This window comes from Gigantopelta aegis, unplaced genomic scaffold, assembly GCF_016097555.1.
Source record: "Gigantopelta aegis isolate Gae_Host unplaced genomic scaffold, Gae_host_genome ctg3217_pilon_pilon, whole genome shotgun sequence".
NCBI lineage: Eukaryota > Metazoa > Mollusca > Gastropoda > Neomphalida > Peltospiridae > Gigantopelta > Gigantopelta aegis.
The window spans coordinates 7,518-19,760 of record NW_024533236.1 but is presented as its reverse complement, the minus strand read 5'-3'; the positions used below and the strand labels follow the sequence as shown (position 1 = coordinate 19,760).

At 31.5% G+C, this 12,243-nt stretch overlaps 1 pseudogene; it reads left to right on the top strand.

The window, feature by feature from the left end:
- The first annotated feature begins 127 nt into the window (after nucleotides 1-127).
- On the top strand, nucleotides 128-10,439 carry LOC121391985 (annotated as a pseudogene).
- The last annotated feature ends 1,804 nt before the right edge of the window (nucleotides 10,440-12,243 follow it).

The following is a 12,243-nucleotide window of genomic DNA, read 5'->3' as shown; positions in this document are numbered from 1 at the left end:
CTTGACACAAAAGAGAGAACCTATTTAAGCTTTAATTTATCTTAGTTTAGTTGCATTTATATATAAAAACTTTCAGGCTGGTACATGATTAAAAATTAGGGGGTGGGTTTTGAATATCAGATTCACAATGGCTCTCAGCAAGGTCACCCCTCTGACTTTGCGAGAGACGGTCAGACAATTCCCATCTTGGACTAGGAGTCTATCTAGCTAAGGCAAATGGAGAAAACAGAACAAGCTTGTCTCTGGGCTCTTAAACATGGCTACAGAATGATTGATACGCAACATATTTACAGGTATATAATGACCTTATAATACATACATAGAGATGGTGGGTCAAACTGACTGATTAGATGTTGTCACTTCAACTTAATACCTGGTCTTAGAGTTAGCTTAAGCATGTGATTCATTGCTTTAGATCATCAGATAATCTATTCTTGTGTAGTTAGCCTTCACTCCCCTGCATAAGAGAAATACAGGACCACATTTTAAGACTTGATATTCTTCATATACAATGTAGATTCCTTTTGTTGAAAAAATGTTGCTTATTACCAGAAGATGTCCATCAAAATGTTATGATATTAGTTTGTGTTCAGTACACAAGCTTACCGTTATTATGTGATAATGATTTTACTTAGGAATGAAGAAGAGTTGGTAGGGCAATCCAAAAATGTGGTTTACCAAGAGACCAGCTCTATATATCTACTAAAGTAAGCTCTAACACAATATCATTATTTATTGCTGAATTGTTGTTAGCTCTGGAATAGTGACCATGGAAAAGAAAAAGCTGAAGCTGCCTCTCAAACCAGTCTTAGGAAGTAAGATGACAAGTACTTTGCTGTACCTTTTTTAATAACCATACAAGTTTTATTTTGATATAAATGAGTACTAAACTCAAATATTTAACACGGTTATTTCTTAATAGATTGGGACTGGATTATGTCGACTTGTATTTAATGCATTCTCCAGTGGTGGAGCAACTGTGGAGTCATGGAAGACAATGGTAGAACTAAAGAAGCAGGCCTAGCAAAGTACATAATAGCATATTATATAGTTAATGAGTATTGCTCTCTTTAGATCTATTGGCGTGTCTAACTTTAATATCCATCATTTGGACAAGTGATCGAAGCTACACCTGATGATATCCCTGCTGGTATATACTAAATAATATTATTTTCATTTATTCCTAATGTTCTATAGTAAATCAGATTGAACTTAGCCCCTATTTAACATGGGACAACTTGGTTGAATACTGCCAAAATAAAGACATTGTCATTCAAGCATATTCTCCTTTGACTAAAGGAGAAAAACTCCAAGATCCAAAGCTGGTTGCTATTGCAACAAAGTGAGTCTTCAAAATCATTTGTTGTGTTTAATATGTGAATTTTTAGATATAACAAGTCTCCTGCTCAAGTACTTATCAGGTGGTCCTTACAACGAGGTTTTGTATGTATACCAAAGAGTGTTAAAGAAGAGAGAATTGTTGAAAATGGAGATATTTTTGACTTTACTATTTTGATGAAGATATGGCTACAATGGTGAGCAATATAGTTAAGTATGTTACACTGTTAAATGTGTCCCCTTTTACTTTTTTAGAAGGGGTGGAACGAAGATCTGATTACTGGATGGGATGTTATTAACAATCATGGATACCTTAAACACTTAAAAAACGTACTAACTTTTATGATGCTTTAGATTTTTATACATGCTATATGAAAACTTAGTTGATTTTTGGTGTGTTAGTGTTATAGTTAATTTTCAATTAAACAAGATAAATATATTTTTTCTAAATAAATGTAGTTTATAACTAGTATGTGGGGAAATACTTTCAACGCAAATCTAACATTTAAAATACATTCAAAAAAAAAACTAATGAATTATTTATTTAATCTTTTTCTCTTTTTTCCTCTTTTTCTTGCCTTTTATGATCATAATAGCTCTTGGGTAAGCTTCCTTTCTAGCCACACGAGCTGTCTCTTCCCATAACAGTACATGATAACACAGATGATATAAAAAATAGTGATACAAAACAACACACCAAATCCTAACCAAGCAGAGACCTAAAGAATAAATACATCAAAGAAATAATTTGGGTCAAATAAACATAGTTAAAACATAGTTAAGAAAGTATCATTGTCATTTTTCCATTAGCTGGCATTTTAAATTATAAAAAAATGTTTTGCTTTTTGTCAAACTGTTTAACATATTGTTGGCTAGCAACCATATACCAGTATATATGTTAAGACCTAACTTCAAACTTTAACTTAATGTGTCTTTAAAAATAGATCGACCCAATGAAAATAGTATTTCAAAGTATTTATTGTGACAGTTTGTTATAATTACATATAGGAGAATGAAAGCAAATAGCATTCTAAAAGTAGTCAGCTGATATTGTAGATCAAATACATCTATGGTAAGCTTTGAAAGTGTTATTCTCAAGTAATCAGTACAAAAATTGTTACTTACCAAACAAAGTACATCAAATATATATGTTACTTTCTACAGCAATGCATGACAGTTAAAATGGCCTTGCCAGATTTTTAATCCAGGTTGGCTGACTTAGAGGGGGCAAAGCAGTTTTAGTAGTATATAGTAGTATAATGTCATCATGAAGGAATACCTCAGCAAACTTGTAGGCCTTATAGAAGTATACATTACCAATAGGAACATCAAGCACACCTATAGAAGAAAAAACACACGAGCTAAATATAACCATAAAGTAATTTTACTATCATAATTGCGAGTGCCTTAGCACAAGGCAAAATAATCTGACCAGCACAGTTACCTTGTTTTTTTATGTGTGTGGGTGTGGGGTTTGGTTCATGTTTAGGAATGCGATAATTGCTTTACTGGGAACCATTAAAGAGGATATTTATATTGTGTCAGGAAAAAAAATATTTGATAACTTAGCGATTCAAAGAAACTTGAAAGAAACCATTTTAATAGTTTCATATTATCACACATGATCTTTTATAGTGATTTCAATTCACCTAATTTCATTGAGTATGAATGGCCATTAGAAACAAATTCAATACATATATATATGACTAAGTGTTTAGCACCTCTAATAGTATATAGACACGTGGTTTTTACCTGTTCCAACATTCAAGGATACATATCTGCTTAACATTTTGCTATATCATACACATCCATAAATGTTTTTATTAAGGAAACATATTAGATAATTATAACTTTAACTTTATGGTAGTAACTACTCGCCTTTGAGATGACTACATGTTAGAGGTCCGTCCAACACTGATACGCAACACAGGTAATTGAATGAGAGTAGGTATCATGATTATTACTGCTATTGTCAACATAAAAAATTAAGAACACTGCTGATTCCAAACTAAATGAAACAAGTGCCTTTCATTTAGCCACTAAAGTTAATATTGATTATAAACCAGTTTTAAAACTGGTACATGTATTTTTTTTGGTACATTTATGGTTTCAATTCCCTAACAAGAATGATACTTGTATGTATGACGACCAATCAAAAGTATATAGAATCCACAGAATGTAAGTAGGATACTACATCGTTTTATTGCCAAATATCGTGACTATACATTGCAAGTGGTACCAAAATAATGTATTAGAACAAACCAATTATGAAATCGTTTTCTGAGGCATCACAACACATTTTTTTTTTTCCATAAAAAAGTAAACAACATAAAGAAATCTTGATCAGCTAGTATTTTTTTGGATGCTCATAGAATTTGCTAGCGGTAGTGCTCATCTTTGTGTATCGCTAGCAATTTCACAGTAGCCCAACACAAACACCCAGCAATTTTATACTACTGTTAGGTCTAAGTGGAAAGAGACTGTTTATGTAATAATTGAAATGTTGTAGTTAATTTGATTTTTGGTGCCTGTATCAAATTGCAAATTGGTTAGAGTCACTTGTTAATTTTTTTTTTTTAATCTTTTACATATAATTCCTTCTATAGTATTATTATTGAAATCTAAATTCCCAATTTTACATCTTTGTTCAACTTTTAACTTAAACCCTAACTGAACAAGTTTAAATAATTACACTTAAATAGAAGGGACAGTTATAGTGGCACTGTCTCGACAATGTGTACCAACATACATAGAAACTGAGCCATAAGTGGGCCTAGCAAATAAGGTAAAGTTAACAAACACATCAATTGCTTATATCATTATCGCACACTTACATGCTCCACCCTCCAACATATCTTGATGAGTCATAACAAGCAATAGAGTGTACAAGAGCATAAACAGCTATAACAACTTCTCCTCCAATAGCTAAACGACAGGGGCCATCAACCATCCCAATTGAGTAGTGGAATCTGCCGTGATTATGCCCTTGCCGATGTGGGTTTGATCTTGATTTTTCTTAGTTTAGCGAGGAAAATGCACTAAAAAGGACTAAGGACAAGACAAATAGCACAAAGAAGGGCAGAGCTAGTACGGCATTAAAAGAAAAGGGAGGCAACTCGTTTTGGCTTTTTAGGTTTCTCACTTCCTTCCTTATACCGCCATCATCTGATTCTACCACCTGGCCAAACTCAAAGTCTCATTTTCGTCATACTTTCTCAATTTCGTTCCCATGATCACGGAAAAGGTCTTGTTGCTCCTTTTAATAAAGGCTAACTTGTACGTAAGGGTTTAGTGGGGGGGATCCAACCTTTTAGTATAGGATAAGTGACGTAATGTTGTGTCCAGTGGTCTTATATAGCTACTAGCTGCTAGGCCACCTCCTTCAAAGTTATTAAAATATCATATACCATTCCTTGTAACTCTTTTTTACTAGTCATGATTTATTCTATTAATCCCAAGGAAGAAAAGGTCAAATCAAACTTGTTCTTTAGAGTTGTTTCTTTTGGTATTTTATGTTTCAATGATTATATATTTGTTCAATGAGGAGTTCAACGATATCAATGAACTTATAAAGGACCTTCGAGTCAATGCAATCAGATACTTTGTGATATTTATTATGTGGATTTTCTTCTATGGCCACTTAGTTCCACAGTAAGAGACCAACTGTTATTTTCTTTATAGTTGGTTAGAGGCCTATTATTGTTATTGGTTAGTTCGACGTAGTCTAATCCACTTGATCTCTATACCATCTCTTGAAGCTGTATTTCTAAATATCTCCAAAACAAGTTCAAAAGGTATTGTACATACAGTGTTCATATAAACTATATATTGTCTTAAGATACTGGTCTTATGAATTACAAAGAAGAACATAATGGACAGTCTCCAAGATTATGGCTTTTGAATTTAAAATGTTTTGGGTGGAGATTTCTATCCTATTCAAATATTAGCATTTGTTTGGTAAGCAAATAATGTGCTCATTAATAATTACATTCAAACAATAAATATATTTCTATTAAATTTTATAGGTAAGCTATTTTTTATTGCCCAAAGGAGAAGTTCTTGGATTGCTAACAAATTATTTTACTATTCCCATCTCCATCATCATCAACTGAGACTACCACTGCATATTTGTTGGCCATGACTCTCTTTTTATTGTCTTTGACAACTGTGTTTGTCAGTTTGTATTTTATGCTGGACGTAAATTAGGTGGATTAATTAGAATATTATTTACTAGTGTTATTTATGAGAAGGTAAGATGAGTCTATACCATATGGCTATTGTGAGAACCACAATTGCTTATATATAATATATATATAATATTATATAATATATTATGTTATATATATATATATCAAACAGGTTTTAACATTAAGTCAAACTACACTAAGTCAATTGACAGTGGGTCATGTCATCAATTTAGCTTCTAATGATGTACATCGCTTTGATCATGTGAGCTAATTTAATTGAAAATATACTTCATTCACTTACTATAGGCAATCACTTATGTTCCCTTCTTTGCTGCTTTCCTTGTCACTTAATTGTATTAACTTACTGTTGTATACTAGAATACAATGGAGTACTGTAATAGCTATAGGAGCTATAGTGACAGTAATACCACTACAGTTTGGTGTAGCTGGTATATATACAAAAATAAGGTACTTGATTTATATTCAATTTGTATAATATTACTAAGGTCTTGTAGACAAAAGCAGGCCAAATTAACTGATAGGAGAAGTAAAGGTGATGAATGAAGTGATCACTGGAATAAGAGTCATTAAAATGTATGCTTGGGAATATGCCTTTAGTCATGTTGTCTCAACTATTAGAAGGTCACTACTATATTGGTTACTTGGTTTATATTTATCAGTTTTATAGGAAGGAGATATTAATTACTTTTTGGGCACAGCCATTAAAGCTTTAGGATATGCTTATAATGTTTCCAGTCCTCCTATTACTATGTGTATAGTATTCTCAATGTATACTAGTTTTGGAGGAGAGCTCACTCCTGGAATAGTGTTAAGTGCACTTACTCATCTTTCATTTATACGTTATACTGCTGTTCCCTTTAATCTGGGATTATTACAATTTCTGAATCATATGTTGGATATAAAGGAATTAGGTCAGTAGTATCTGTGTGTATTTTCCTTATCTTTTAATTCCCAATGTAGGATTTTCTTTTTGCACTGAACTGTTAGTCCTGAACTTCATAACAAGTCTGGTAATAATTTTACTATAAATTATTAATTTAACAGTTGAACATTTACATTAGAAAAATACCAGTAGAAAAGATTGTTCCTACAGTAATACAAATTATATTGCTCTTCAAACCACTAGTCTCCAGTACCAGTGATAAAGGTAACTGGTATTTATGTACAAGATCTCACAGCTTCATGGTCTATGGATATTGAGAAACCAACATTAAAAAATATCTCCTTTAATGTTGACCAAGTAATCTACAATATAAATATATCATTGATATATTTACTATATATAGACTAAGTCTCTATTGTTTTGTAGGATTAGTTGGATCTGGAAAAGTAAAGACTAATAAATCAGATGTTATAATGTTTTGATATCGTCAATGTATTCTGTAGTCCACTTTACTTCATGTTTACTGAAGGACGTTACCACCATTGAATGGTAATGTAGAAGTGAGAGGATCAATAGCATATGCTAGTCAGGAATCATTTGTGTTCTCAAATACTCTGAGAGAGAATGCTCTGTTTGGTTTCCCTTATCAATTTGAATGGTATAACACTGTACTAGAGGCTTGTGCTCTAGACAAGGTTTGACTTATAAAATCACTTTATGTTGTACACATTATCATTGTAGGACATAGAACTTCTCCCTTATGGTGATCTGACACTAGTAGGGGAGAGAGGAGTAACTCTTAGTGGAGGACAGAAAGCCAGAGTTAATCTAGCAAGAGCAGTATATCATCAGGCTGATATATATCTCCTTGATGATCCCACCTAGTGCTTAAGTAGATAACTGCAGTCAGTAGACATATCTTTGACAGGTATGTATTTATTAAGTAATTTATTATTATTATGTTATATTTCATCATCAGGTGTATTAAAAATTTATTATCTGACAAAATTGTTGTATATAGTGACACATCAACTTCATATCTTGAACAATGTGATAATGTATTGGGGCTTATGGAGGTAATAGAAAATTATTTTCCATATAATTTAACTTGTATTATAAACAAAATAGGGCTCTGTTACCATTATATGGTAGTCCAACTAAAGTATTAAATGAAAAAAGCGCATTGACTGGACTAGTTGACAAGAGTGCTCAAGAAGATGTAACTACTAATTGTAGTGACAGCAGTATTGCCATTGAAACAAGGTACAGTGATTGGGTTTTATCCTGTAGTAAAACAAGATGTTATAAACTCATACTATCATTATTACTTTTAATATGTTTAAGTTAATGCTGACAATATCATATTCTATGATTTACTTTTTTATAGGAGTTGAATTAAATACTGAGTTATCAACTCAACCCAGCAGAATTAGCTAAACAGGGTATTTGTATTTGAATACACTATTACTATATAATAGTTACTTATGTAATGAGAAATCTCATTTTCTTGACAGGATTGGATCAGGTAAATTTCTTACACATAATTGTTATAAAGAAAACACACTGATAAATTGCAATTAATAATTCTTTATCAAATGTGTAAATTTTACTGAGAAAAGTTTTTCACATAATAGATACCTAACAAAATGTGCACTGTGTAAAATAACTAGGATATGGTCATATATATTACACTATTATACTTGTTAGGAAGATACTCCACTAAATGAAGAGCGTGCTCATGGTACAATATCAATGAAGACAAATTATCAATACTTCAAAGCTGGTGGAGGATATATATTTTCTCTTATTACTTTAATATTAGTATATTAGCAGAGGTAAGTACTATAAATAAACTTAAGATATTGATTTTATAATATCACATTCGTAGGTGAATCTAGTTGTTGCAAACTGGTGGATTTCTGATTGGTTTGTACATTAATTTATTGTAATATTTTTTTATAACCATGTCTTATTTTTGTCATTATACAGGGCAGAGTGTACTGTGGATCCTAATAATGACTCTACCACATGACATTCACTACTCATCAGAGAATTCAAGTCTATACTAGTCTCACTGCTAGTTTTTAGTACTGTATTGTTTTAAAATCAATTTTGTTGTGTGTACTTTTTTTAAGAGCATCACAAGTACTTCATAATAGAATGTTCAGTCATGTACTGAGAGCACCAGTTCACTTCTTTGATACTAATCCCATGGTACTATAATTGTACAATAAGATCATTCATTATTAATCATCATAGGTCGTGTGTTAAATCGTTTTTCTAAGGACATTGGATTTATGGATGATCTATTAGCCCATCATTTCATTCGATTTTTAGCGGTACGGCTATCAAAAATATATTTTCATTACAACTTGTAACTGATAAACCTAATATTATAAGACATCTTCCATCTTATTACAGGTATTTCAAGATGTATAGCTATTTTCTGATTGCAGTTGTTGCTAATTATTATCTATTAGTTGCATTGGTTGTTGTGTTTGTATCTTTCTTAACTTATAAGATGGTATTATCTAAAGACAGCAAGAGATGTTAAAAGATTAGAAGCTTTAGGTAACATATTATATATAATAATGATACATTGGTATCTTTCACTATATAGCTCGTAGTCCATTGTACTCTCATTGTCAATAACTTTACAAGGACTAGCTACCATACGATCTTATTCCATGGAGACAATAGTAATGGAACAGTTTCATGATTACCAAAATAAACACTCACAGGCTTGGTACATATTTCTGACTACATCCAGGTATGTACCATATATGATGATAAATCAAATATTGACTTCATTAACTTGTAGATGGTTTCAATTACGTGTTGATCTATTAAGTGCTATGTATATCTCTGTTACTCTCAATTCACTTCTATATACCCTTGGCTAAAAGTGAGAAAGATCCTCTTAATAAATGTATTTATATTTTATATCTAGGTCTTAACCCTGCACTTGTAGCTTTGTCATTGGCTATGTTGCTACATTAACTGATATCATTGCATTCACTCTGAGACTAAGTACAGAAATTGAGAATTTGGTGAGCAGTGACTAGCTAACCTAACATTGACTTTCTCTTAGATGTATCTCCTGAACGTGTTATAGCTTATGGGAAAGAAACTAGAGTCAGATGGCCTGTAATGAGTGATGTGTCATATCGTCACTCTACTGAAAGTTCTTTTTGTTCTTCATAATATCTTTTGTGATATTAAGCCTAGAGAGAAAGTGAGACAAACTTCATTCATTGAAGTGAGAAGAAAGACTATCCCTTCATTATAGATAGGTATTGTAGGTTGTACAGGTGCAGGGAAGTCATCTCTAGTAGCAGCATTATTTAGACTAGCTGAAACCTCATGGTAGTATTATCATTGATGGAATAGAAGTTAGCAGTTGGGTCTTCATGAACTTCGGAAAAATATTTCATGAACTTCGGAAAAATATTTTCCATTATTCCACAAGTGAGATGTGTTTATATAATTTGTTATCTTTAATGATGTAATCTGTACAGGGATCCAGTGTTTATTTGGTGGTACTGTACGATATAATCTTGACCCTTTTAAAGTGTATAATGATAGTAAATATGGACAGCATTAGACAAGTATGTCATCTATATATCAGTTCCATTGTATTTATTGTATACATTAGGTTCACTGAAGAATACAGTAGAAATTATTGATGGTCAATTAGAGGCCACAATCACTGAAGGAGGTGGGTAACTTTAGTGTGGGTCAGAGACAACTTTTCTGTCTCGCTAGAGCACTTCTTAGAATAATTCTATTTTAGTATTAGATGAAGCTACTGCTAATGTAGATTTAGAGTGAGTTAAACTGTTCTATCTAGTATATAGTCATTGTAATATTGATCATATAGAACTGATAATATCATTCAACAAGTTATACGTGATCAGTTCTCTCACTGTACTGTACTAACTATTGCTCAATTTGTAGAATATGATGAACCACACCTACTACTCTGTTCAGCCTTCATCTTATATTGGAATGTTAGTGGATCATACTGGAAATGTTACTGCACAGAAGTTACGGGCTATTGCTCTTAGAAATATAATTGTGTAGCCAGGAGATGAATAATTTAGACACAATCATGATTAATGTGAATTATTAATAATTATTTTATTTATTCAATCATTATATTGGTGGTTATTAAGAGATCATAAAACATAGTACATTGCAATTACTAGTCAGCACACGTTTTGAGGGGCGTATTCCTTTAACTCCTATTGAGTAGATACAAAATGTTTCAGAGGTTTTATAAATGTAGCTTAAGTATACCTGTCAATATTTGTATGCAATTTTATACATTAGCTATATGATTATTTATAGTGTATGCATTTGTGGCCATATATGCCTGAGCATATTTGTTTTAAGTGACTGTTCTTGTTTTAGAGTAGAGAATTATATCCCAGTAATGGGTTCGCATAGTGCCAATGCTATTAGAATAACGAGTACTCCAGAAAAGCATGCAAGAAGAAAGATATTAAGGTCATGTGTAATTTGCACTCTTCATAACCTTCTTAGCTAAAACAAGTCAATGTAATTTACTGAACGGTTACTTTAATGGTGCAAAAAACCTGTATGTATTCTTTATCTGTTGTTTTTGCAAAGGTCAAGACTAAGTGAACTTGTTTATTCCTAGATGATATCAACTTAACAAGATCATTGAATCTGTATTGACACTATGCCAAGAGAAATCACTTGGAACACAATAATTATAACAATGTTTACTTTATAATTGATGTACTGCATAAACAAGATTCTTTGCACTTTTATATAATAATAATATAAAAATCACAAAACGAATTTGTATGAATATTGATAACATCAATTTAACCTTCCCATGTTGTAGAGATAATTATGGTTCAGTGTGCACTATATGTTTACTTAAAATAGTAACACACAGTCACTAGTTACTAACATAAGGCTAGGATGGTTTAGTGTTTAGGGAAAAGATAATATAATTCATTGATCTATTGACATATACTTCGTTGATGACATAATTTAGTGATTATTTTACTAATCTCCATTGTTCATTGAATACAATAAAAGTTATAACTTTAAGTCAATGAAATATAACAACAACATTCCTCATGTCTAGATGTTAGTCACCACATCATCCAAATTGTACTACATAAGTAAATTATCCTAAATAAGAATGAAGAATGAAGAACTGTTGATTGGTTCCCTCCTACCACTAGTACAAGAGACATTATCACATGAAGAACTAAGAATTTCATTGTTCCATTATTAAATAGCTAGTCTAGACTAGTTAATAGCAGAATGAAGGAAATCATTAGACAAATTATAAATAGAGAAAATTCAAGAATATATTATATGCATGTATTATAGCATGTTTTCTAGATAATAAAGTGCATCATGTAAACAGTTCCTAGAACAAATTAATAGATAATAATATACATTAGTGACATTAAAGCTGAAAAATAGGGATACAAGAACATTTTCTATTATTGGATGGAAGTATTCTTATAAGTAGAATGTTATATCTATAGATCAACCTAATATTGAAGATAAAACTGCTAATTAGTAGTCTAGTCCATGTACATATAGTGTACATTTGGTGTTCCAAAAAAATCTGTGTAAGTATAGCTATAAAGTTCATGCAGTGATCACTGTCTCTTTAATTTAATTGTATTAGGAGAGTCGTGGCAAATGCAAAACTAAAGTCTTTGGTATGTAGGTGTATTTTAATTAAATTCTGAATAATAATTACAATTATAATTTAAATAATTGCAATCTACTATGTTTTATGATCTCTTAATAACCACCAAT